Genomic DNA, 24,408 nt, shown 5'->3' with positions numbered 1-24,408 from the left:
TGCCAAAGAAAAAGTTGTTTGACTTCATTTGTCAATGTCTCCTAGAAGGTAAAGAAGATGACAGGATTTTGTGTGTCCCTTTCAAACATTACAGGGAATCTCTCACCAGGTGTAGGTTCCAGGTTGTTGCCAAATTGCTGGCCCACCCTCATTTTAGAGATCTTTCTTCCAAACCCCTTTCTTCTCCCCATCATAGGAATCCCTCCACCCTCCTGCCTCCACCCACTAGGCAAAGATTTAAAATTCCTTTGTATTATGTAGAAGGATTTAGCTCTCAGTCCTCCTCTCGGGCCAGACTCCAGGCCTATCTTTGTTGACAGAATCACCAGGTTGCACAAACCGGGGGGTACCATTCATAAAGAATACAACCTGAATGGTGCTCAAGGGGGTGCCAGCTGCCCAAGCCACAGTAGGAATGGTCCCCCTGGAACCGTGCAAGGCTTGGCTCTGGTTTTGTATAGCTCCCACCCCCAAAATGCATTAAGGTGTTTTGTGAAACAATAGAGCCATCTACTTGGGTGTCCACTGGTTGCCAAGCCTTCAAATAATGGGGTTCTTTGTTTTTTGTTTATTTTAATGTAGACCTGATCAAGTACTTAACTCACCGGGCTTAAGTCCTGGGTTCCACACTCTGCTACGCATTTGTCACCCTCTTCTGTGAGGTTTGTAAAGACTGTCATATTTTGTCTTCCTCGCCTTTTATTCATGCCTTAGCACAAGTGCTTGGAAAGCATTTGCTGATTTGAATAAAAGCACAGTGTACTTGTATATATGTGCTAGTATAATTGGCAGATATTTGACAGAGGGCCCTTAAAGGTGCTGTTCGACCCACAGACTTTTGTACTAAGAAATAAATTGGGTCAAATTTTTTAAAATAAGAAATACCATGTAAAATAAAAATCCCAATTGCTGGTGTCTCTTGAAAATGTAGATACTCTGGCAGACCGAAGGTGCATCCCACAAAGTGTCAGTGTCTTTAGCTCAGACACAGCTCCTTATTCAGGTGGTACATGAGTTGGCCTCTCACACACGTGAAATCGTCATGGAAGGCACTGAGCTTGAGCCACTGGTGTGTGGGGTCATATGGATGTTTTGGAAAAACAAGTATAGAGTTTTGCCTTGTAGATTTTACATGTGCTCATAACTATTTATTGCAATGTATTTGGGGGCAATTTTAAATTGTTTTCCTGGGATAGAAAATTGTGGGGTACCATGTTGTACCATTTCTAAACAAGCCAGGCAAATGGAGACATCAAATTGTAGATATCATTACCACCAACACTTTAATGGCATTGTAGCTAATGTTACTTGTCAACAGCTTTGGAAATTGAAAAGAAAAATAATATCAAATACTTAAATAAGCTTCACGATAACTAACTTAATGGAGTGTGATCATCTTCCCCCCCCCAACCCCCGCCCAGCTGGAGAGACACAAGAATAGCTAGTTCTAGCAAGTAATGGCGCCAGGATTAGAACCCAGGCAGTCTAACTTCACAGACATGGTCTTAACCACTAAATTAATATTTATTGAGCCTTTCCCGTGTGCTACAGCCATGACTGCCTCCCAACTGAAAGAGACTACCAGATTTATGGAAGAGCGCCTGGTATCTTCCTGGTTTTTAATAGGCACTATAATAAATGTCCACAGAACCTTCTCATCTCTCTCTGCCTTCCATCCCAAGTCATGTTGATATGTTTATTATCTTCAGTTTGAAGTGTATAAACTGTCAGAAATCTCAAACTTCTTTTAATTCCAATATAATTCTTGCACAAACCCTTTGTTTTTATTGCAAGTTATCATGAACAAAAGATATCTTTTAAAAACAATGGAAGCAATTTGAAGCAATATGATATGGACACTGGAAACCCGTATCTGTAGTTAAATTGTGCTCGTATGGAGAAATGGGAGACAGCAAGGTTGAATTTGAGCAAAAATGTCGCATTGACACAAATGCAGTCAAAGTCCAAAAATGAAAAAGAAAATATTCAAAAATCGAGGGCCTAAAAGGGAATGGTCATCAAATTTTAGCGTATTTTACATTGAATTTTTGTTGTTGTTACATTGAATTTTTAATTAAACATCAAAAAAAAAAAATATTGGAACCGACACCTCCCTTTAAAAGGTTTCAAGAATTAAGCTTCTGTTGTTGTCCAGATCAGGCCATTCAGTGAGTCTCTGGAATTTAAGAGGTTGCATTCTACCTTCACTCTTTCTTATGCAGATGTGGCCCGGTTGACTCTACCTCAATTTCTCTTTCTGCAAAATATGCACAGTAAGTGCATCTTGTACCATAGAGATGTGGTGAGACATAGCTAATAAATGATTATAAAGCACAGTTCTTTGAAGTATAAAGCACTGCATAATTACTAAATACTATAATAATGATCCTCATAATAATAGTAATTTTCAACCAACACATCAACCAGACCCAGATGCTTTTAGTCACCTCCCAATTAGGCAAAAGTGTATGTGCCACCTATGAAATAAAGTAAAAATTGTACACTACAGACTAGCTCCACCCCCTTCTTCTTTCCTATTCAGAATGTGAAGTCAGGCTGTCAGAGACCTGTCTCAGTGACAGTGCCTGCTAGCTGTATGACCCAGCTTGCACAAGACAGTGAAATCTCTCCAGTCTCTACCCCTTCAACTGTAAAATGACGGTGACAACAGTGCCCACCTCACAAGATCATTGTGAGAGTTCAAGCAGTGAATACACAGACAGCTGTGCACCAGTGCCCGGCAATTGAAAGAGTGCAATGAATGGCCGTGGTGGTAGGGGCTGAGAAGGACTAATAGTGGGTAGCTGTCCAACCACGTTGCCGAATAGAAGAAAGAAAAGTCAACAGGGGCGCCTGGGTGGCTTAGTGGGTTAAGTGTCTGACTTTGGCTCAGGTCATGATCTCGAGGTTGGTGAGCTCAAGCCCCACCTTGGGCTCCTCACTCTCTCTCTCCCTGCCTCTCTCTCTCTCTCTCTCTCTCTCTGCCCCTCATGGGATTCTCTCTCCCTCTCTCTCCCTCCCTTGTTCACTTGCACTCTCTCTCTCTCAAAAATAAATAAATAAATACATCCATACATACAATATAATACAATTCAATACACTCAGTTTGGAAGATGATTTGAGGTTCCCTCCAGATTTCCAGATTATGAGAACACATATGAAATATAAGCACTTAAAAAAAAATTTTTTTAATGTTTTATTTATTTTTGAGACAAAAAGAGAGAGTGTGTGTATGAGCAGGAGAGGGGCAGAGAGAGAGAAAGACTCAGAATCCAAAGCAGGCTTCAGGCTCTGAGCTGTCAGCACAGAGCCGCACGGGGGGCTTGAACCCACGAACTGTAAGATCATGACCTGAGCCGAAGTCAGACTGAGTCAACCGACTGAGCCACCCAGGCGCCCCTGAAATATAAGCATTTCAATATTAAAATTTGATAGCAAAATAAAAGTTGAGAGGAAGATGTGGTAGAATATATATATATATCATATATCATACATATATCATACATATATAATGGGATATTACACAGCCATAAAAATGCATAAAAGAATGAGATTGTGCCAATTACAACAACATGGATGGAACTAGAAGGTATTAAGCTAAGTGAAATAAGTCAGACTGAAAAAGACAAATACCATACGATTTCACTTGTATGTGGCATCTAAACAAAATAAATGTATAAACAAACCAAAAAAAGCAGAACCAGACCTGTAAATATAGAGAACCAATTGATGGTTGGCAGGTTGGCAAAGGGGAGGGGTATGGGGAGATGGGCAAAATGGGTGAAGGGGAAAGGGAGATACAGGCTCCCAGTTATGGAATGAAGAAGTCATGGGAATAAAAGGCAAAACAGAAGTAATGTAGTCAATGATATTATAATAGCACTGTATGGTGACACAAGGTAGCTGCATTTTTTGTGAGTATAGCAGTGTAACGTATAGATTTATCAAATCACTATTTTGTATGCCTGAAACCAATATAACATTGTGAGTCAGCTACACTCAAATTTTAAAAATTTAAAAAGTAAGAGGTGAGGCGTTTTGTTTTTCCAATGTGTTTGTTTATTTTAATAATTGTACATGAAATAAATGACTACATTTTTGTGTATAAATGATGAGAGGAAAAAAGAGTAAAATGGAAAAAGCACAATGCTCTGCGTTCCCCAGCCCACTCCTCTCCACAGGTGGAACCACTGTTAATGATTTGGTATTCTTTCCAGACCTTTCTCTGTGCCCTTACATTCATGCAAACAAAACAGAATTGCCCGATAGGCAGATGAAGCACATAACAAACCAGGACCAAAAAAAAAAAAAAAAAAAAAAAAAAGGTGAAAAGACTTTGACATTTTTACAAATGCATCGATTTTAAAAATCAGAATTTGTTGGGACTTCCTTACGCTTAATTAATTTTTAGCATGGTTTTAATCTTAAAGTAAATAATAGGGATGTTATTTCATATGTACCAGAAGCTTCTTTAGTGCTCAGGACCTTTCTTAAGATCTTAATCCAAGCTTGCTTTATAAGTATCTACACACCTCTATTTTATAGAACATAAATATAATCGTATTGTTTTGCAACTTGTTTTAGTTGTGTGTGTGATTTTAAACACTGTGACATTTACTTACTGGCAACCCAAATAAGAAGGAACTTTTTCCACATCTGTCATTTTACTCCCCCAAGAACTATCCCTGTATAAGGGCTTTATGGAACAATTCGAGTTTCAAAAGCTTTCTTTCTTGGTAAAGCAAATTTTATTTTCCATCACATTTTCAAGCCAATGTAATACAATCCTTTTTTAATCTCCTCAGAGTGTATGATGGAGAGAAATCCTGCCGACCAGGAGCTTTCTAAATGGTGACTGTGGAGAGATGCCAAGGAAATCAAAGGGTGCCAAGGGCAGAATCCTCAAGTTGCTCTCTAAACCAACAGAAATTCGTTTAGAAGCTGGATTTTACTGAGGTAGGAAGCATTTCACCTACAAAGATAGAGCACATGTGGAGACTGTATTTGGGACCGGAGAATAAAGAAGAAAAATAAAGCTACATTGTACTTCAGGAGACCTTAAGAGGAGAACATTCCCTGAAGAGAAGACTAATGACCTTTTGTGAAGGAAGAAAGAACGCTGAAGCAACAGTTTATAACTACATGTATTTAAAATGTTTCCCTTATAGTAAATTAACTGCTGAAATTTTATTATTCCTTCAATAAGCTCAATGCACTTGGAAGTTACAAACTTCTCTGTAAAGAGAGAGATCAAATAGATATAGAGATAGAGATAGAGATAGAGATAGAGATAGAGATAGAGATATATAGGTATACTTGATATAACCCTGGATCTAAACAAATATTTATTACACACTTACTGTGAACAAGAAAGACATAGGGGGTCTGGTGATACTAAGAACTCTAGTCACAGAACCTGTCCTCTAAGAATCAAAATGCCAGTTGGAGACATGTTATAGACTCATACAGGAGGAACCACAACGGTGCAAAACATCCTGTGGTAAATGCTAAATGAATAATAGAACCACGAATCTTTGAAGACCTCTTCCTTCATTTGTGGTCTTAGGACCAAGTAAGAGGTGGAGCTTAAATAGTATCTTAAAGGATTTGTAGAAATTATAGGAAAAAGAGGGAAATGAAAAGGATCCCGAGCTTTCAAGAAGGAGAAGTAGAAAAGCACAGAGCACATTCAGAAGACTGTGAACAGCTCCTTCTACAGTTAAAAACAAAAACTTTGGGTAAGCAGATTGGGCCTGTAGTCTGAAGGGTGCTGACTACTAAATTAAGATATGTTGGGGCGCCTGGGTGGCTCAGTCGGTTAAGCATCCGACTTCGACTCAGGTCACGATCTCACGGTTTGTGAGTTCGAACCCCGTGTCAGGCTCTGTGCGGGCAGCTTGGAGCCTGGAGCCTGCTTCAGATTCTGTGTCTCCTTCTCTCTCTGCCCCCCCCCAACTTGTGCTCTGTCTATGTCTCTCAAAAAATAAATAAATGTAAAAAACAAAAAGATATGTGGACATTATCTTCTTTAGGCAAAGAACTTAGGTAAAGAAGATTCTCTCAGGTAAGAATCAAAGCTGGTTTCCCCACTGTAAAGCGGTATAATTAAAGTACACTTAAAAAAATAAAATAAAATAAAATAAAATAAAATAAAATAAAATAAAATAAAATAAAATAAAATAGAGGTGCCTAGGTGGCTTAGTCAATTGAGCAAACGACTCTTGATTTTGGCTCAGGTCATGACCCCAGGGTCGTGGGATCAAGCATCATGTCAAGCTCCATGCTGAGCACGGAGCCTAGTTGGGATTCTTTCTCTCTCTCCCTCTGCCCTTCCCCTGCTCCTGTTCTCTCTCTCTCTCTCAAAAAAAATTTTTTTGATTAATTAAATCAAATTAAATTAAATTAACAGCACCGGAAACAACAAACGTTGGCTAGGATGCAGAGATAGGGGAACCCTCTTACACTGTTAATGGGAATGCAAACTGGTACAGCCACTCTAGAAAACAGTATGGAGGTTCCTCAAAAAGTTAAAAGTAGAGGGGCGCCTGGGTGGCTCAGTCGGTTAAGCATCCGACTTCAGCTCAGGTCACGATTTTGCGGTCCGTGGGTTCGAGCCCCGCCTCAGGCTCTGGGCTGATGGCTCGGAGCCTGGAGCCTGCTTCCGATTCTGTGTCTCCCTCTCTCTCTGCCCCTCCCCCGTTCATGCTCTGTCTCTCTCTGTCCCAAAAATAAATAAACGTTAAAAAAAGTTAAAAGTAAAACTACCCTACGACCCAGCAATTGCACGACTAGATATTTACCCAAAGTATACAAAAATACCGATTTGAAGGGGTACATCTACCTCAATGTTTACAGCAGCATTATCAACAGCAGCCAAACTATGGAAAGAGCCCAAATGTCCACTGACTGAGGAGTGAATAAATAAAATGTCACACACGCGCGCGCGCCCGCGCGCGAATATTACTCAGCCATCAAAAAGAATGAAATCTTGCCATTTGCAACAAAGTGGATAGAGCTAGAATGTGTTATGCTAAGTGAAATAAGTCAATCAAAGAAAGAAAAATACCATATGATTTCACTCATAAGTGAAATTTAAGAAACAAAACAGATGAATATTTGAGAAGAGAAAAAAAGAGAGAGAGAGAGAAAAGAGAGGGAAACCCACCACAACAGACTCTTAATGATAGAGAATAAACTGCAGGTTGATGGAGGGAAGTAGGTAGGGATGGGCCACATGGGTGATGGGAATTAAGGAGGGCACTTGATGTGGTGAACACTCGGTGTTATCTGTAAGTGATGAATCACTGAATTGTGCTCCTGAAACCAATACTGCTCTGTATGTTAACTAAAACTTAAATTAAAAAAAATTTTTTTTAAGTGAGAGATATTTGCAAAGCAGAGAAAAGCATAAAAAATAAAATAAAAGTCACCTGGAAACCTACCATCCAGAAATATGTTACACTTTTATGTTACATTATAGCTTTTTTTTCTGGTCACATATTTGTGTGTATACGTATGCACGTTTGTGTGTAAATTGGGGTTATTCTTTATTAACTCAACATGATTTCGTAAGTATTTTCTTATTAAAAATCATAGCTGCACTGTATGTCGTCATATAAGTGGAATATATTCTACCTACCCAATTTTCCATGTTTCATCTGGGCACAAAAATCTAAAACTCATCCAAGGCTGATTGGAGTAAGGATAAACTGAGAGCGGGAAGAACAGCTACCTCTGCCCAGTAGAGGGCAACTTATATAAATTAAGGCATAGTCACACTCTAAAAGAGTTTCTTATATTACGGTATAACTATTACTTCAAAGAATGATGCCACTCCTTGTATCCTATCCTAGAGTGGTCTCTCGGATATATTTTCTCGTCTCCCCAAGCCCCTTAATTTGGAGTGTCCCAGAACTCAGTTCTCTCTTCTCCCCCATCTACATTTATTTCCTCCCTTGGCGATCTCATCCTGACCCGAAGGATTTAAATGTTGTCTATGTGCTAACCACCTGTGGAAAGGAAGGGTATTCTATGTTCAGGGGTGGATACAAGTTTTCTGAAAAAGAATTCGAAATTGTAAATAAAATATGCCTGCTCCACTCCAGTGTTATCCAATAGGAGACATTACAAATATAAAATGTGGTGCCCTGCTCTGGGAGGGGTCCCAGAGATGAGGGACCGTGAAGCTGGGCGTATGCTGTAGCCTGAGCAAGGGCCTGGAGTCAGGAGCAGAATGATACGAGGAAGGAATCGGTAAGGGGAGAATACTATCTCAAAGTCAGGGGATGGGGTAGGTGGGAAAAAAATCACCCATCAATTTGGGCAATTTGTTCTTTGACCTCTATTCATTCGGATGTCTACAGAACAATAATCTGAAATATTCATTTGATTCGGCTTCCTAAAAAATGGTACGTTACTCATTGTAAAAGGGGGAAGGGAAAGAGAGAGTTTCTGTGGGCTAATTAACAAAATAAAGGCTCCTGAGATAGCAAGCAAATGTCTGTGATTCTTTATTTCCAATATCATCTCTACATCAAATTTTCTCTCGCTGTTTCTCCTGCAAGCTCTGCTTTTCGGCACAGAACACGCTCTGCTAAAATTTGCAAAGAATTCTTTCTTTCCACATTGAAAAGGCCTGGCTACTTTGATATGACTGTAGTTTGCCCCCCGTTATACACGAGTACAAACATGTAAAAATATTTCTGCCTCTCTCCAATCTATAGAAAACCATTTTGGGGTCTTGAAAACAGTCTCTTTACAGATGGGAGAGAATGTGAGAGAAATGCCCTCAGTGTGCTGGCTAAAAACTGCAGTGTCTGCCCAGCACTGTGCTGCCTCTCATAACAGGGGATGCTCTGCTGAATGAGCCCTTGTATGTCCAAATTCAAAAAGGTCTTGTTTGCTCCAGTTGAACAAAGCTCTCACAGACAGTGGGATCTGCAGGGTAGCCACCAAGTGTGTTAAACCAATGTTCCCTCCACCACACTGCCGAATAGTTTATCGTAATGGCAGTTCTCACCTTCATGTATAGAGCCCGGTGTTCGCGTTGCCGTCCTGCACAGAGCTCCCACTGACTTCAAAGGAAATGACATAGAACAGAACCCCATGGTGTAAGGAGAAACAGGCAGCATCTGATCAGAATCAGGCCATATTTTTTTTTTCATTCTCTCTGTATAAATGGCTAAATTTATATACAGAATATTTAAAGGCCACCTTTCACTTCAGCAGTTTATGAATTGTCAGACGTACATACACTTATTAGGGAGCTCAACACTGAACTGCTTATGTGGGAGGGATAGGGAGGGGGTGTTATAGAGAAATCCATCCCAATCCCACATTCTTCTTGGTCTACAAGACAGTCCCACCCCCTCAGAGACCAAAGTGATTGGGTCTAGCTTAGTGGCTTGTTTAACTTAAAGCTGGCCTTAAGGCAAACCTTAATGAAAAAGAAGGTTTAAGAGGCAGAAGAGAAAAAGAAGAGAGGGAGACGGAGGAAGAAGGAGAAAAAGAAGTGAAACAAAAAAGGATGTTTATTGAATCCCTGGATAGGGGAGTCTTTTTCTAAACTTAAAACTAAGGGGAGGACGGGGCACCTGGGTGGCTCAGTCGGTTAAGCATCTGACTTCGGCTCAGGTCATGATCTCATGAGTTCAAGCCCTGCATTGGGCTCTGTTCAGACAGTTCAGAGCCTGGAGCTTGCTTCGGATTCTGTGTCTCCCTCTCTCTCTGCCCCTCCCCCACTCGCACTCTGTCTCTCTCTTCCTCAAAAATAAATAAACAAAAAAATTTTTTTTAAACTAAGGGGAGGAGGAGTCACTAAAGACTAATAAATTTAACTATAAAAATAGAAAATTTCCACATGTCAAATATCAAAATAAGATAGATTTAAATGGCAAAGAAAAAACTAGGTAAAATATTGGTGACAACTTAAATAGGTAAAGGATTAATATTCTCCTGAATTTACAAAGAACTCAGGAAAGCTGCTTCAAAAAAGAAAAGCACTCCCACAGCTAATATCACATTTAATGGGAAAACCCTGAAAGCTTTTCCTCTAAGATCAGGAACAAGAGAAAGACGTCCACTCTTACCACTTTTACTCAACACAGTACTGGAAGTCCTAGCCAGAGCAATCAGACAAGAAAAATAAATAAAAGGCTTCCAAATTGGTAGAGAAGAAGTAAAACTGTCACAATTTGCAGATGACATGATACTATATAGAAAACCCCAAACATTCCACCAAAAAACTAGTAGAACTAATAAATGAATTAAGTAAAGTTGCAGGATACAACTAATATACAGAAATCTGTTGTGTGTCTATACACTAATAATGAAGTAACAGAAAAAGAAATTAAGAAAACAATTCATTTACAATTGCATCAAAAAGAATAAAATATCTGGGACAAATTTAACCAAAACAACAACAACAACAACAACAACAACAACAACACTAAAATTCACATAGAATAAACAAAAGGTTCATACAATTCACAGAAACATAAATTAAAATGACTAATAAACATTTGAAAAATGTTCAGGGTTACTAATAATCAATAAAAGCAATGAAATAAAAAATATTTTCCCTTCAAATTGGTAAATATGAAAAATGAAACTATATATTGTAGTCTTCTCAGATTTAAACAATAATCAGAAAACGTGGCTCTTCAAAAATGCCTTTTCAAAACAGCAACAACAAATAAAATACCAAAGACTATACATATTAAGATGTGCAGAACCTAAATTAAAAAACTAAACTCCCTTCCTGGGCAGAAGAGCCTCATGAGAGACAGGGCCTGCCCAAGGAGGGTATCCTAGCCTAAAAAATGTCAGGAAATTAGCTACCCACCAGGAGATCAAGCAAATCAGTAGAATACTGAGGATAACAATAGGCAAGTTTCTCACTGTGAGAGAAGAGTAGTATAAATAGAGATGGGGGAAGGCTAGAACGAGCCCAGTGGTACTGGACTGGGAGTGGACTATGTCAATGCAAACACATGGTTTTCAATATAGATAGATAGATACAGAAATAAATAGCGATGTAAATTTGTGTGTTTATATATGTATACAAGAGTATGTATGTAAATACATATTTCTGTGCATAGGTATATGCATACATGTATTTCCTAGCTCAGTACAATGAGAAGGGTGGGGAGAAGGGGCACTCTGGTAACTGATTAACTGATCTAGTGCCTAGATCCTGGTTTCTAAATTGTACCATCTCTTCTCCACATAGGCTTTGTTCTTTGGAGAGCACATCCATTTCCTAAGGCTTCATTGTGAAGCCTATACTTATATGTCAAGATGAGACCTTTCACCTAATCTCCAGATATTCAATATTTTCAACATATTCCAACTGCTAACGTGACTTCTCTACTTTGTTGTCTCATAAACATTTCAAACAACGTAGTCAAAATAGAATGTTTAATTTCCCTGTGTCCTCCCTAAGGGATTCCTCCCCGTTGTCCCAATCTCTGTAAATAATAACACTATTCACTCAGTCACTGAAGTTGGAGGCCTGGGAGTCATCCTAATCTCCTCCCTTTCCCTCACCCTTCATAGTCTACCCATCAGCAAGTTCAAATTTTCTACTTCCAAATTATACCTTGAATTAATTCCTTTGTCCTCATCTCTACTTATGACTATGCTAGTTTAAGCTACCATTCTCCCCTCCTAGATTTCTGCAATAGCTTTCTAACTAGTCCCTCTACATCCATGGGAACCTTCTTACATTCCACTATCAACATAGCCAGAATGAACTCTTCAAATATCATTGAAGCATGCCTTTCTTCTCCTCAAAACCCTTAAAAGACTTCTATGATTTTCCAGCCCATTAGAACAAATCCGAGTGCCTAGCTATGGCCAAAAAGACCCTGCATGATCTGGCTACCTTCATACCGTTTACCTTATCCCATCAATTAAAACTCTGCAGTCAAAGTTCCTAGAACACACCAAGCTCTTTTCTGTTTTGGGAGTTTTGCATTCGCTCTTCCTTCTGCTTGCCATGTTCTTCTTACTGCTTTTCACATGATTGGTTCTTTCTCAATCTTTTTTTTTTTTAATGTTTATTTATCTATTTTAAGAGAGAGCATGAGGGGGAGAGGGGCAGAGAAAGAGGGAGAGAAAATCCAAAGCAGGTTCCAAGCTGTCAGTGGAGAGCCCAACACAGGGCTTGATCCCATAATTGTGAGACCATGACCTGAGCTAAGATTAAGAGTCGGACGCCTAACCAACTGAGCTACCCAGGCATCTTGGCTCCTTACGATTCTTTAGTTCTTAGCTTAAATATGAGTTACTCAATGCAGAATTTCTTGGCCATCCTATCTAAGTAGGACCCTCTATTATCCCTATTTCTATTTCTATTCTTCCTAACACAGGCTGCAATTGTTTTATTTATTTATTTATTTATTTAGTTAGTTAGTTAGTTAGTTTTATTGCCTATCATTAGAGTATAAGCTGTGTGAAGGGAGTGATCTTGTCATTCCTGTTTTCTCTTTTATTCCCATATCCCAGCATGGTGTCTGCTATACATCACATAATTGAAAATATTCTATCAAACTGAAAAAGAACTGTAAAAATTTACTACATGTTAGATGAAAAAGAATTCAGAATTAGAACACAAAATTCCCTCAACTGGCTTATAGCCTAGAAGGGAAGTAAATAAGCATTTGCAATTCTACATGATTAGTACTATCATAGGGAAAGTTTCATATAGCAGAGGTCCCTAATCTGAGCTCAAGGCCGATCACAAAAGGCTTGCTGGGGTTGTGACATTGTAGCGAAACCTGCTGGATAGATGAGTTAGTCATCAAAGATGTAGTGAGGTTGGACAGAGGCAAAGAATAGCATGTGCCTGGAAATAAGCCAGACCTTGGCATATTCAGGAAGCTAAATGCCTTAGGGCTGGAGAGCAGAGATGAGAGTGAAGAGAACGAATGGCAAGAGACGAAGCTACAGAAATAAACCTCATTAAACAGTTTTTACTTCATCTTGAGGGAGTGGGATGGTTACTGGAAGGTTCTATGCAGGGAGTGACGTGACCGATTTTGTGTAAAACAAAGGCCATTTTGACCACAGAATACATAATGGAATTCAAGACCAGAAAGAGCTAGGGGGCTATGGCAGCAACCTAGGTGAAAGTTGCAGGATGATAGTGACTGAAACTAGGGCAGTAGTAATGGGAAAATAAAAAATAAGACCAAAAAAAAAGACAGACTTGGAGGCTATTTAAAAGATGGCAGTGGAAGAAATTGGCAATTCAATAAGTAATTTGTAAATGATGTGGGGACAAATGGTTAGATAGTTGGAGGAAGACTTAGAGCTCTACTTCAAAACTGCATCAAAATACACTCCAGATCGATGAAATATTTACATGGTTTTTAAAAATGAAATTATGAAACTGTCAGATTTCTGGTCAAAATGACACTTTGATACACCCCATCTCTTCCAAACTCACCCACCAATTCCATGATCAACCATTATGTACCTTCCCTTATATACATCTTAAACTACCTTGTCCCTTTTTTTAAGTTTATTTATTTATTTTGATAGAGAAACAGAGAGAGAAGCAGAGGGAGAGGAAGAGAGAGAATCCCAAGCAGGCTCTGGGCTGTCAGCATGGAGCCTGATGCGGGGCTCGATCCCACAAACTGTGAGATCATGACCTGAGCCAAAACCAAGAATCAAACGCTTAACCAACTGAGCCACCCTTGTCCTTTCTTTAACACGATAAATTCTAGTTAAATCTAACCTTCTGCCTGTTTGTCATCTGGATAAATCCAATTCTCCACTTAACTCACATCTCTGCTGCTGACTGCGGGTGGAGAAAACACACACACACACACACACACACACACACAACTATCACCAACTATCACCAATCTCAAGTAGGCCCTTGATGTTACTTACCAACAATCATTATTGTTCCCGAGTGCATTCAGTCTCCCATTCTTCTAGACACTCATACTTTCTTCTAATTTTCAAACTCTGACAACTTCTTTCTATCATCACTCTCAACTGATGATTTGCATCTCATTTAGCTGAAAAACAGAAGAAGCAATCAGAAAAGAATTACCATATGTTCCTCCCATAACATCTACTCACCTATCTGCACTTGTGTCCATATGCTCTGCTTTGTCAGGTGTTGATATGAACAGACTGTCTGTGGTCCAAATGAAAACCAGTCCTCTATTGTCCACTAGACCTCACCTCCTCCAGCCTATTTAGGGACCTCAGTACAGCAATTGTCTACTTTCTCTCTGGTATTAGTTTTTTCCTCTCTACTGGATCTTTCTTACCATTATGAAACTATGGCTTTATTTACCCCATCTTAATTTTTTTTAATATTTATTTATTTTTTTGAAGGAAAGAGAGACAGAGTGTGAGTGGGGGAGGGGCAGAGAGAGAGGGAGAGACAGAATCTGAAGCAGGCTCCAGGCTCTGAGCTGTCAGCACAAAGCCCGACGTGGGGCTGGAGCTCATGAGCCGTGAGATCATGACCTGAGCCGAAGTTGGAGGCTTAAATGACTGAACCACCCAGGCACCCTTATTTATCCCATCTCAAAAAAAAAAAAAAAAAAAAAATTACTACTAACCTCATTTTCCCTTCCAGTTATCCTTCATTTCCTTTCTTCTCCTTTCAGCAAAAGTCCTTGAAAGAGTAGCCTGCCTGTACTGGCTATTTCTAACTTCTCTCCTCCCACTCTCTCTTGAATCCACACTGATCAAGTTTTTGCCCCTCACCATGTCACCAGTTCTCTTGTCGAGATTACCAAAGATTTCCACGTGGCTAAATCGAATGGTCAATATCAGCCCTCACCTTGCTTGACCTATTAGCAATGTATGACCCAGCTGCTCCCTCCCTCTTTCTTCAGACCCTTTCTTTACTTGACTTCCAACCTGGTTTTCTCCCCGCCTTAGTATTTGCTTCTGCTCAGTCTCTTGTGTTGTTTTTTCCTTATCTCCCTGACCTCTGAACATTGAAATATCTCAGTCTTTGGATTTCTTCTCTTCAATGTCTACACTCACTTTGTGGTAGATTGAATTATGGTTTACAACAATTTGCTCCCTCCCTTCTATGAAGATTGTACATTCACACTTTTGGATTTTCCTTGAAATTCCTCTTCAGTACACAGTATACATCTTTGTCTCATCGTAGGACGGGGCTATGAGTGGAATGGAATGGAAGCATATGGTCTATGCCACATACAAAGAGAAGCTTTAAATTTAATTGCATTGTTTAGTTTGGCCCCTCTTGCTTCTGCCCTTTGCCACAAGTATGGCATGTGCCAGATAGTGGCTGTTTCTTCAGCTTAGGGCTCAAATTAGATTACTCTTGAATCAGACATAGCTGGCTTGCAGCCTAGAGTGGAGCTGTAATCAATCTGTCACCCATATTTAACAAGAGCAAGAAGTAAGTGTTACTGTAATCCACTGAGATTTAGGGGTTGTTTGTTACAACAACGATGTTGGCGAATAAAACTCCCTTTAAATTCTCCTGAATGCCTGGCTCATATGTTCAGTGGCCAACTGGGCATCTCCATTTGAATGTCTGTTTTATAGGGCAACTCAAACTCAACAGGTCCAAAAATGAGCTTCTGATTTTTTCTACCAAATCTGGTCTTCTTGAGCTTTTTTCATTATTAACTATTAAAAACTCAAACCTTCTAGGATAAAAAAAAAACCCTAAAGTCATCCTTGATTTTTCACTTTTGCCCAATTTATCTACAAATCTTGTTAATGCTACTTTCAGAATAAATCCAGATTTAGGGCACCTGGATGGCTCAGTGATTCAGCTCGGGTCATGATCTCACGGTTTGTGAGTTCCAGTCTCACACTGGGCTCTGTGCTGACAGTGCAGAGCCTGCTTGGGATTCTTTCTCTCTCCCTCTCTCTTTGCCCCTCCCCTGTTCCCTTTCTATATGTCTCACTCAAAATAAATAAATAAACATTAGAAAAAAATCTGGATTCTGAAACCTTCTCACCACCTTTACCGTTATCACCTTAGCCTGCGCTATTATAATTTTTGCTTGTTTAATGCTATCGCCATACCAATCCCACCAGTGGGTTGCCACCCTTGCTTTCTCCATCCACAGTCTCAGGTCCTAAGTATCTCTAGAGAAAGTTCTTCTAGAGTAGAAAAACAAAAATTAATCAGTAACTACCTGACAAATACTACCCAACCTCAGCTGGGTCATAATTACTCATAAGATGTCTTTTAATTTTCCTTATTCCTTTTTACCGCCTCAGTATCACCTCGGTGCAAGCCACCATGATTTTTCACCTAGATTACTTTGGAAGCCATTCAGTTTATTCCTGCTCTTGTCCTCCATAGTGGGCCTCTTAAAACAGGGCACCTGGCTGGCTCAGTTGGTAGAGCATGCAACTCTTGATCTCAGGGTTGTGGGTTCGAGTCCCACACTGGGTGTACAGATTACTTAAAAGAAATAAAATCTATAGATAAATAAGTAATAAAATAAATAAAACTGTAATTATGTCAAATTGTGCAACTTCTTTGCTCAAATCTTTCCTTTCTTCAAATGGATTACCATCTTACCGAGATTAAAAGTCAATTGCTTGTAATGGTCTACAATACCTTTTCTAAAAATTAATTACTTAATTTTTGAAGGGGAGAGAGAGAGAGCACAAGTGAGTGACGAGAAGAGAAAAAAGAGAGAGAGAGAAACGGGGCTCACCCGAAGTGGGGCTTGTGCTCACTCAAAGCAGGGCTCCTGCTCACCAGATGTGGGACTCGGACTCACGAACCACGAGATCATGACCTGAACTGAAGTCAGATGATTAACCGACCGAGCCACCCAGGTGCCCGGTCTACAACATCTTTTACATTCTGCACACACACCTTCCTTACCTTACTGCTCAAATATCCTCTTTTATGACTCATTTTTCTCGTTCATCTTTGGCCACACTGGCCTCCTTGCTTTTCCCTGCATAAACCATTTATGCTCAAACTGCAGGGCCCTTGCATTTGTTGTTCTCTTTATCTAAGATGCTCTTCCACCAAATATCTCTATGGTCTGTTTCCTCACCTTTTTCAGGTTTTACTCAAATGTCAGTCTCTCAGTGAAGTCTTCCTTGACCATCCTATTTTAAGTTGTAGCCTTCCCCAGAATCCCCTAGACCCCTTCGCTGCTTTATTTCTGCCTGTAACATTTATCACGGGGTATGTAAAAATCTAATAAATATACCATAAACTTTGCTTATTTATTATTTTTTTAATTAAAAAAAATTTAACGTTTATTTTTGAGAGACACTGACAGAGCATGAACACGGGAGGGGCACAGAGAGAGGGAGACACAGAATCTGAGCTGTCAGCACAGAGCCAGGTATGGGGCTCAAACTCACAAACCGCAAGATCATGACCTGAGCTGAAGTCGGACGCTTATCCGACTGAGCCACCCGGGCGCCCTAAACTTTGCTTATATATTGTGTTTATTATTTGTCTCCCTATTCTAGAATGGATGCCTGATGAACTAAGAGTTTTTTTGGTCTGCCTTGTTGAGAGCTATATCCTCCAAGCACACTAAGTGCTCAGTAAATATTTGTTGAGAGAATCAGTGTAACTAACAAAGTGTAATACCCAGATTATATAAAGTGCTCTTACATGTCAAGGAAAACACAAAACAACCAACTGAAACATTAACCAAGGGTATGAATAATGACCTCACAGAAGAAACACATTAATCCACAAACATAAGAAAAGGGACTCAATCTCAAGTGATCAGTGAATTAAGCAGGATGAGATATCTTTTCATAGCCATCAGGTTGTCAAAAACTTTAAAAGCCTCACAATGCTAAGCACTGGCAAGGATGGGAGCATCAGTCACTCTCACACACCTGCTGGTACAACTTTGGAGATTTGAAGTATCCAGTAAAGACTGGAAATATATATACCCTTTACCCAGCAATTCCAGTCCTAGATATAAACTCAAGAAGTGCTAACAAGTCTTTTTATGAGCGACATGTAAGAGACTGTGTATGTCAGCAATATTAATAATGGCCCTAAACTAGAAACTCAAAAGTCCATTAAGAGAAGAATAAAAACATAAATTTGACACATGAAAACAATGGAGCATTTTATGGCAATAAAAACGAGTGAACTATAGCCAAATACGAACATGAAGACTAGATTCCTGACCTACAGAAACTGTGAGATAATAATCGTTTGTGAGATAATGTTTATCGTGACCAGCCATGAAGTTTGAGAGTAATGTGATATACAGAAATAAATAAGTAATACAAAAATGGTGGTATTGGAAGGGTTTATTAGAATTACGTAGGAGAGTTTGTAAAATTATTGATACCTGCACTCTGGTCTGCTGGTATGTCTCACAAATCGTCCACGGGTCATGGGAGAATATCCTATCACTCAGATGTGTCTATGGAACAGTTTGAAAATCATCTAGGAGATCTGAAAAGGTTGCTATTTCTTTGTCCTCCCAAAACGCTAATAAAAATGAGAATTAAAAAACTGCAACCATTAGGGGGTCTGGGTAGCTCGGTTGGTTGAGCGTCCGACTCTTGATCTCGGCTCAGGTCATGATCTTATTGGGTTCAAGCCCCTCATCGAGCTCTGTGCTGACAGCGCGGAGCCTCACTGAATTTCTCTCTCTCTGTCCCTCCCCGACTCCCATGTGCACACACTCTCTCTCTCAAAAATAAATAAACATTTAAAAAAATTATAACCATTAAGTACAACAGAATGTAAAATGAGGCAATAGTAGATGAGAGATAGTAACAACATCTTCAGATGAAAAGCATGTGGAGAAGTAGTAACTGTTGGGTTTTACCTTCTCCATCCTGCAACGTGCCTGCAGAGTGGGGAGCCCAGGAGAAACATTCTGATTCCTGTCACAGAACCTTAGAGGTCTCAGGTGTGTTTCCCTTTACTGCCCTTGCCATAGTGTGGTAGAATCCATGGATTGTCTTGATCAACAACTATTCTAATGCTTCTTGTGTGCAGAGGCTGGCCAGAAAGTTAAAAAAAAAAAAAAAAAATGCAAACTGCTTTACATCTAGTTTTCAAGATATGAATTAAGGTCCAAAAATGAAATGCACTTGCATTAGATCTGGAAAGTAGAAATTAGGTGGAGGCCATCTTCTTGTTCCTTTGACTGTTGCTTCTGGCCAGCATGGATACGGAGTCAATGAGTTTTTCTGCCAAATTCTTGGTCCTAGATTTGAGAATATGGAGAGACAACTTCAATGGTGGCTTCATAAGCCTTGGAACACAGATACCAAATTTAGTCTGTTTCATAACTCAGCCCCCTGAAGGCCTAGCCTAGCCTTCTCCCCAAGCTCTTCCAATGAATTTGGAAGCTCCTTATTAGTTGAATTAAATCTCTCTCTGATGAAAAAAAATTTAGATTGGCTTCTGTTTCCTTTAATGAACCATGACTGACATATTCATTCTGATAGAATAAAGGATGTTTACAATCTGGAGAGGTGCCAAAAATGGTACTAAAATATCTCTCCATGGATTATTTGCTGATTGCAAGTGAAAAGAAAAAGTAATTTAACAGCGGGGAGATCTGGCTGTTGCCTCCTTAACCCAGTGATAAATGTTAGTGTCACTAAAAGTGGGACAATCAAAAGTATGTGCCTAAAATGTGATGCAATATAAAATACATAGCACTAGTTATGAATATTCCCGACAAAAATGTTTAACTTGAATTGAAATCAGCCTTTATATCTCATCTCCAGTTCACAGGAAATATAGGGGTAGATGAACATGTTAAATGACGCTAAAAAAGAAACAATCAGGCAAGTCCAAAAAGTGAGACAAAGCTTAGGACAATGGACTCAATTCCGCAATTCAATGACATAAAAAAGAGGGTGGGCACAACATGGGGCTCGAACTTAAAACCCCAAGATCAAGAGTTTCATGCTCTACCGACTGAGCCAGCCAGGTGCCCCCTCTACTTTTCATTATATTAGAAAATTATTGGAAAACTAAAAATAAATTTAGTGGTAGAAGAAAAGACAGTGATGAAGCAGTAGCTTGAGGCAGTAACTGAGTCAAGGTTGCTTTTATGATGGACATGTTTGTAAGCTGAAGGTGAAGGAGAAAATACAGACAGAGAGGGAGGAACTGATGGAGCAAAGTCAAGAAGTGGGACAGAATGGATTATAAGGGCATGTGAAGAGTTTAGACCCAGAAAGGATGATCACACCCATTTCTCTCAGGACGAAAAATAATGAGTGAGAGATGAGAGTGTTCTAGAGTGGAGGCAGCCAAACAAAAAATAGCCTTCCACTGGAGGAAGGCTAAGGATAGACCAAGGATAATGATGGTGGGTTTGGGGACTTCAGGAGAACAAGAAAGTTCTGGAAATGATGCTGGGTAAATTCTGTAGGGATGCATTTCTGAAGAGAGGTGTTACTCAGATGAAGTTAGAGAGCATCCATTTATAGTGAAACAAATCAGCATGATTTTATGATTTCCTTCAGGCATGCTCATCAACCTGGGAATGGAAGAAAAAGCAGAGAAAACTAGATTTGCCCTAAAGTGGAGGAAGTGAAAGTGTGACAGTCCCCAAAATCAAATAGGTGAATGTGGGTGTCTCGGTTTTTAGTAAGGCCATATATGACTAGCTGCTTACAGGAAACTCCCTGTATGGAACTTTGAGAAACACTAGAAGAGTATTAACACACTAGGACAAGAAAGGCTGAAAGGGATAGGAAGTCATGTTTGCTGTGAAGGATGGTGCAATCGGAGTGAAGACGTGGGACAAGTAGAGGGAACGAAAAGTTGTAGTCAAGACAGGAAGCACAGAGGGTGAAAGTTTGGAGAATATAAAGTTCCAAGTGGTGTTGAGGTCCCAGATAAGGCCACAGAGATGTGTAACTGCAGTAGAAACTAGTCGGCGAAGTTATTAGATGAAAATGAACATGGATGGGTGGGTGCTGGGGTGGCTCAGTCAGTTGAGCATCTGACTCTTGGTTTTGGTTCAGGTCATGACCTCGCAAGTCATGGGATCGAGCTCTGAGTCAGGCTTGGAGCCTGCTTGGGACTCTCTCTCGCTGTCTCTCTGCCTCTCCTCCACTTGCACGTGCACGCATATGTGCACACACACGTGCGCTCTCTCTCTCTCTCTTTCTCCCTCAAAATAAATAGGTGAACTTTGAAAAAAAAAAAAGAAGGAAAATGAACATGGATGTGGTACACAACTTCTAAGAGCCCCTGGACATCCCCACTTCTGTTACTCACACCCTTGTAGAATCCTCTCCCTTTGACTGGACCTACTGACTTACTTTTAACAAAATAAGGCAAAAATAATGGGCTGCCACTTCTCAGATTAGGTTACAAACGACTCTGGCTTCCATCTTACCTGCCCTCTCTTGCTTTTTCACTCATTTGTTCCATATGAAGCCAGCTGCCATCTTGTAAGTTGTGCAGTGGAGAGACCAACCAGGCAAGGAACTCAGGAAGGGCTCTTTCCAACAGCCCATGAAGTCGTGAGTCCCAACAACAACCACATGAGTGAGTCTCGAGTGACTCCTCCCCAGCCAAGCTTTAGATGACTGAAGCCCAGCTTCACTGCAGCCTATGAGAGACCCTGAGCAGAGGATCCAGATAAGTCTTGCCCAGATTCCTGACACACAGAAACCATAAGATAATAAGTGAGGTTTTAGGCCAGTAAGTTGGGGTGGTTTTATATGCAGCCATAGATAACTAATACAATGGATGTGGATGTCTTGAGAATGACAGGAGAGAAGATGGAAAGGAAAAGCATGCAGCCAGGGGCAGTCATCATAAAGATTTAAAGTAGCATCTGGCCAGTTAGCTCAGTTGGTTAGAGCTTGGTGCTAACAAAGTAGAGCTTCTCCAACATTAATGAGCATACATATCACTTGTGGGTCATGTTAGAATCCAGACTCTGCTTTGGTATTTCTGTAGCCTGATGTGGGTGAAAGGGGGAGTTAGGAGAATCCAAATCAATATGCTTGTGGAAGGGGTCAAACTGTTTACTAAAATAAGCATGTAGGTTGAAGCACACATAAGCCAGGGCCGAAGGTGAGGCCAGGGAATAATGTTAGAAGGATCAGATAAACAGATCAGTCTGGGTGAAAACATAAAGCACTGAGTATTGCCTAAGACTGGCTTTTACGGGTTCCCTGCGGTATAATGTTTGGACAGGTCTCTCATGGTTAGGGAATAGGATTCTCTTCTCTCTCTCTGTCTCTCTCTGTCTCTCTTTCTCCCCCCTCCTTTCTGTCGCTTAATATCTATCTACATCTATTTAGATGTAGACAGGCCATTAGGGTAAATGGAAAAATAATTCATGTATTCATTCATTTAGCAACCCTGAACTGAGCACTTATTATGTGCTAGGCTTTGAGGAAACAAAGTAGATGAGAGAGTCCCTGTCCCAGTGATGAAAACAGAAGGGGAGACAGATACATCAAGGATTACCAGAATATGAGGTAATTGGTGCTATAATAAAGGTATGAAAGTTATGGTAGACCGACAGGGTAAGTGATTCATTTTTCCCAAGAACCCAGAGGTAGAAGAAGCTTCAAAGAATAGGTGAGGGGTGGGCGAGCAGGGCAATTAGAGGAATACACACTGAGGGGAAATCAGAGAATTCTAAGTAGATCATTTTGTAGATAAGTCTCTCTCAGAACCCTTCCTTGTACCAGTAGCTTATGCTCACACAGCAACAGACTTCTAATCTTTGCTTGGTTTCATTTGTGGGAAGAGAACTTGCAAAGCGGCCAACATAAATATTGCCCCACTTGGCTGCTAGATTTCTCATTGTAAATGATTAAATTGATTTTCGGATACAAACTAGACTGCCATCAGTTTGGGATGCAAGAACCTGTTTTTCTTAGGGCCTGAGCAAGTCAGGATAAGCCAAGATTGAGTGATCCAGATGTACAAGGACAGAAAACCCCGAGAATCTTGGAGGGCACTATCTTTTCTGACCTACCAGTCACTCCTCTTCTGTGCACAGTGAATGATAAACCTAAAGGGGACTCAAGTGATGCTACCATTGTTTACTGAAAGTTACAAAAGGCAAATATCGTAAGATTTAGGGTTGGGGTAAGAGCCTTGAAAGAGAGCCAGCGAGAGATGTGATGAACACATTTGAACGGAGACTAAATTTGGGGTACTGCAGCCATCTGTGTGCATCAACAGCAAGCCTCCAGCGCCATGCTTTTATGCTTTCAGCCCCAGCAAATACCATTAAAGAGAAGAGAGCTCGGTGAACTGTTTCTGGAGCCTCTTTGAAACCGTACATAAGGTCAGTTTGACATCACACGCTAATGTTCTGCTTGATCAAGTCAGACCAGTTTTTCTCTCAGTTAATAAGGGCAGTTCTTTCCCTGCTCTGTGATTTCCCACTGGCCTTGAACTGCTTCAGCAGCAGCGAATGATGTAACCACAAGCCAAGTGTGCATATGCGTGTATGAGCACACTCAGTCACGCCACTGGAGGTGGCCGTGCCCCGCCCCCGTTCTGGCTGGAACTGACTCAAACACTGACATCCCAACATAAAACTGTCACCGTGTCCTTAGTCCACCCTCTTGCGTTGAAGTCTTAAGGTTTTAAGTTCCATGTCTCGTTTACTCTTCACAATATACAATTCTATGTGAGAGTCCTCAGAAGAAAATTCCAAAGGCATTATTTTCCCCACTGCGGTTTTTATGCCACACTTAAATAGGAGATCTGATTCACATATGGTGTCAAACGTTTTGTTGCTTTTTTGTTACTGCCTAGTCCTTGTCAGTACGCACACGCATGTTTTTACAGAGTTGAAATCAGGGTGTTCATTGTCCTGTTTATTCAGTGGATTTCACATTTGCCACCTTTAGACACAGACACTTAGATACACACTCGTGCCTCAGGGTAGACCAGATTCTTATCATTTGAAGTAGGTACAGAGAATTCCAGTGTATTGAGAGGGCAGGATTGGCTTAGCCCTGCCCTTTATTATTGCGTTTTGTTTTGTTACCGGTTTTTAATGTTGTGAATAAAGCTGTTACATACATCCTTGTACAAATTACCCATTTTTTCTTTAGGTTGTTAACTTGGAATGTATTCCCCCAAGGAAGGAGCCAATGGGTAAACAGTGAAGAATCACTGAAGGATTATAAGCAGAAGGAGGGCATGTCATATTTTCATCTTTTTTTTTTAATGTTTATTTATTTCTGAGAGAGAGGGAGAGAAGACAAGAGTGGTAGGGGCAGAGAGAGAGGGAAACAGAGCATCCATCGCAGGCTCTGTGCTGACAGCAGAGAGCCCGATGTGGGGCTCGAACTCACCAACCCTGAGATCATGACCTGAGCCAAAGTTGGACACTTAACCCACTGAGTCACCCAGGCGCCCCAGATTTTCATTTTTAAAATATCTGTCCAGTGAGGGTAACACCTACTACAGGGTTACGTGAACAC

The 24,408-nt window shown here is 40.3% G+C and overlaps 1 protein-coding gene across 1 annotated transcript in view; it reads right to left on the bottom strand.

Moving 5' to 3' along the window:
- Positions 1 to 3,372: 3,372 nt before the first annotated feature.
- YEATS4 (YEATS domain containing 4) overlaps positions 3,373 to 24,408 on the bottom strand; it is an 80,164-nt gene continuing 59,128 nt past the window's right edge. Inside the window, exons 8-10 of the transcript XR_006220062.1 lie at positions 18,801 to 19,184; positions 13,903 to 14,033; positions 3,373 to 3,399 (exon numbers count right to left, since the gene is read on the bottom strand). The gene's annotated coding sequence lies outside the window, so the exon portion shown is untranslated. The remainder of the gene's footprint in view (positions 3,400 to 13,902; positions 14,034 to 18,800; positions 19,185 to 24,408) is intronic.

Source organism: Panthera tigris, chromosome B4, assembly GCF_018350195.1.
Source record: "Panthera tigris isolate Pti1 chromosome B4, P.tigris_Pti1_mat1.1, whole genome shotgun sequence".
Classification (NCBI taxonomy): Eukaryota; Metazoa; Chordata; class Mammalia; order Carnivora; family Felidae; genus Panthera; species Panthera tigris.
Note: the sequence above shows the minus strand (reverse complement) of the source record. Positions and strands in the feature narration are given on the sequence as shown.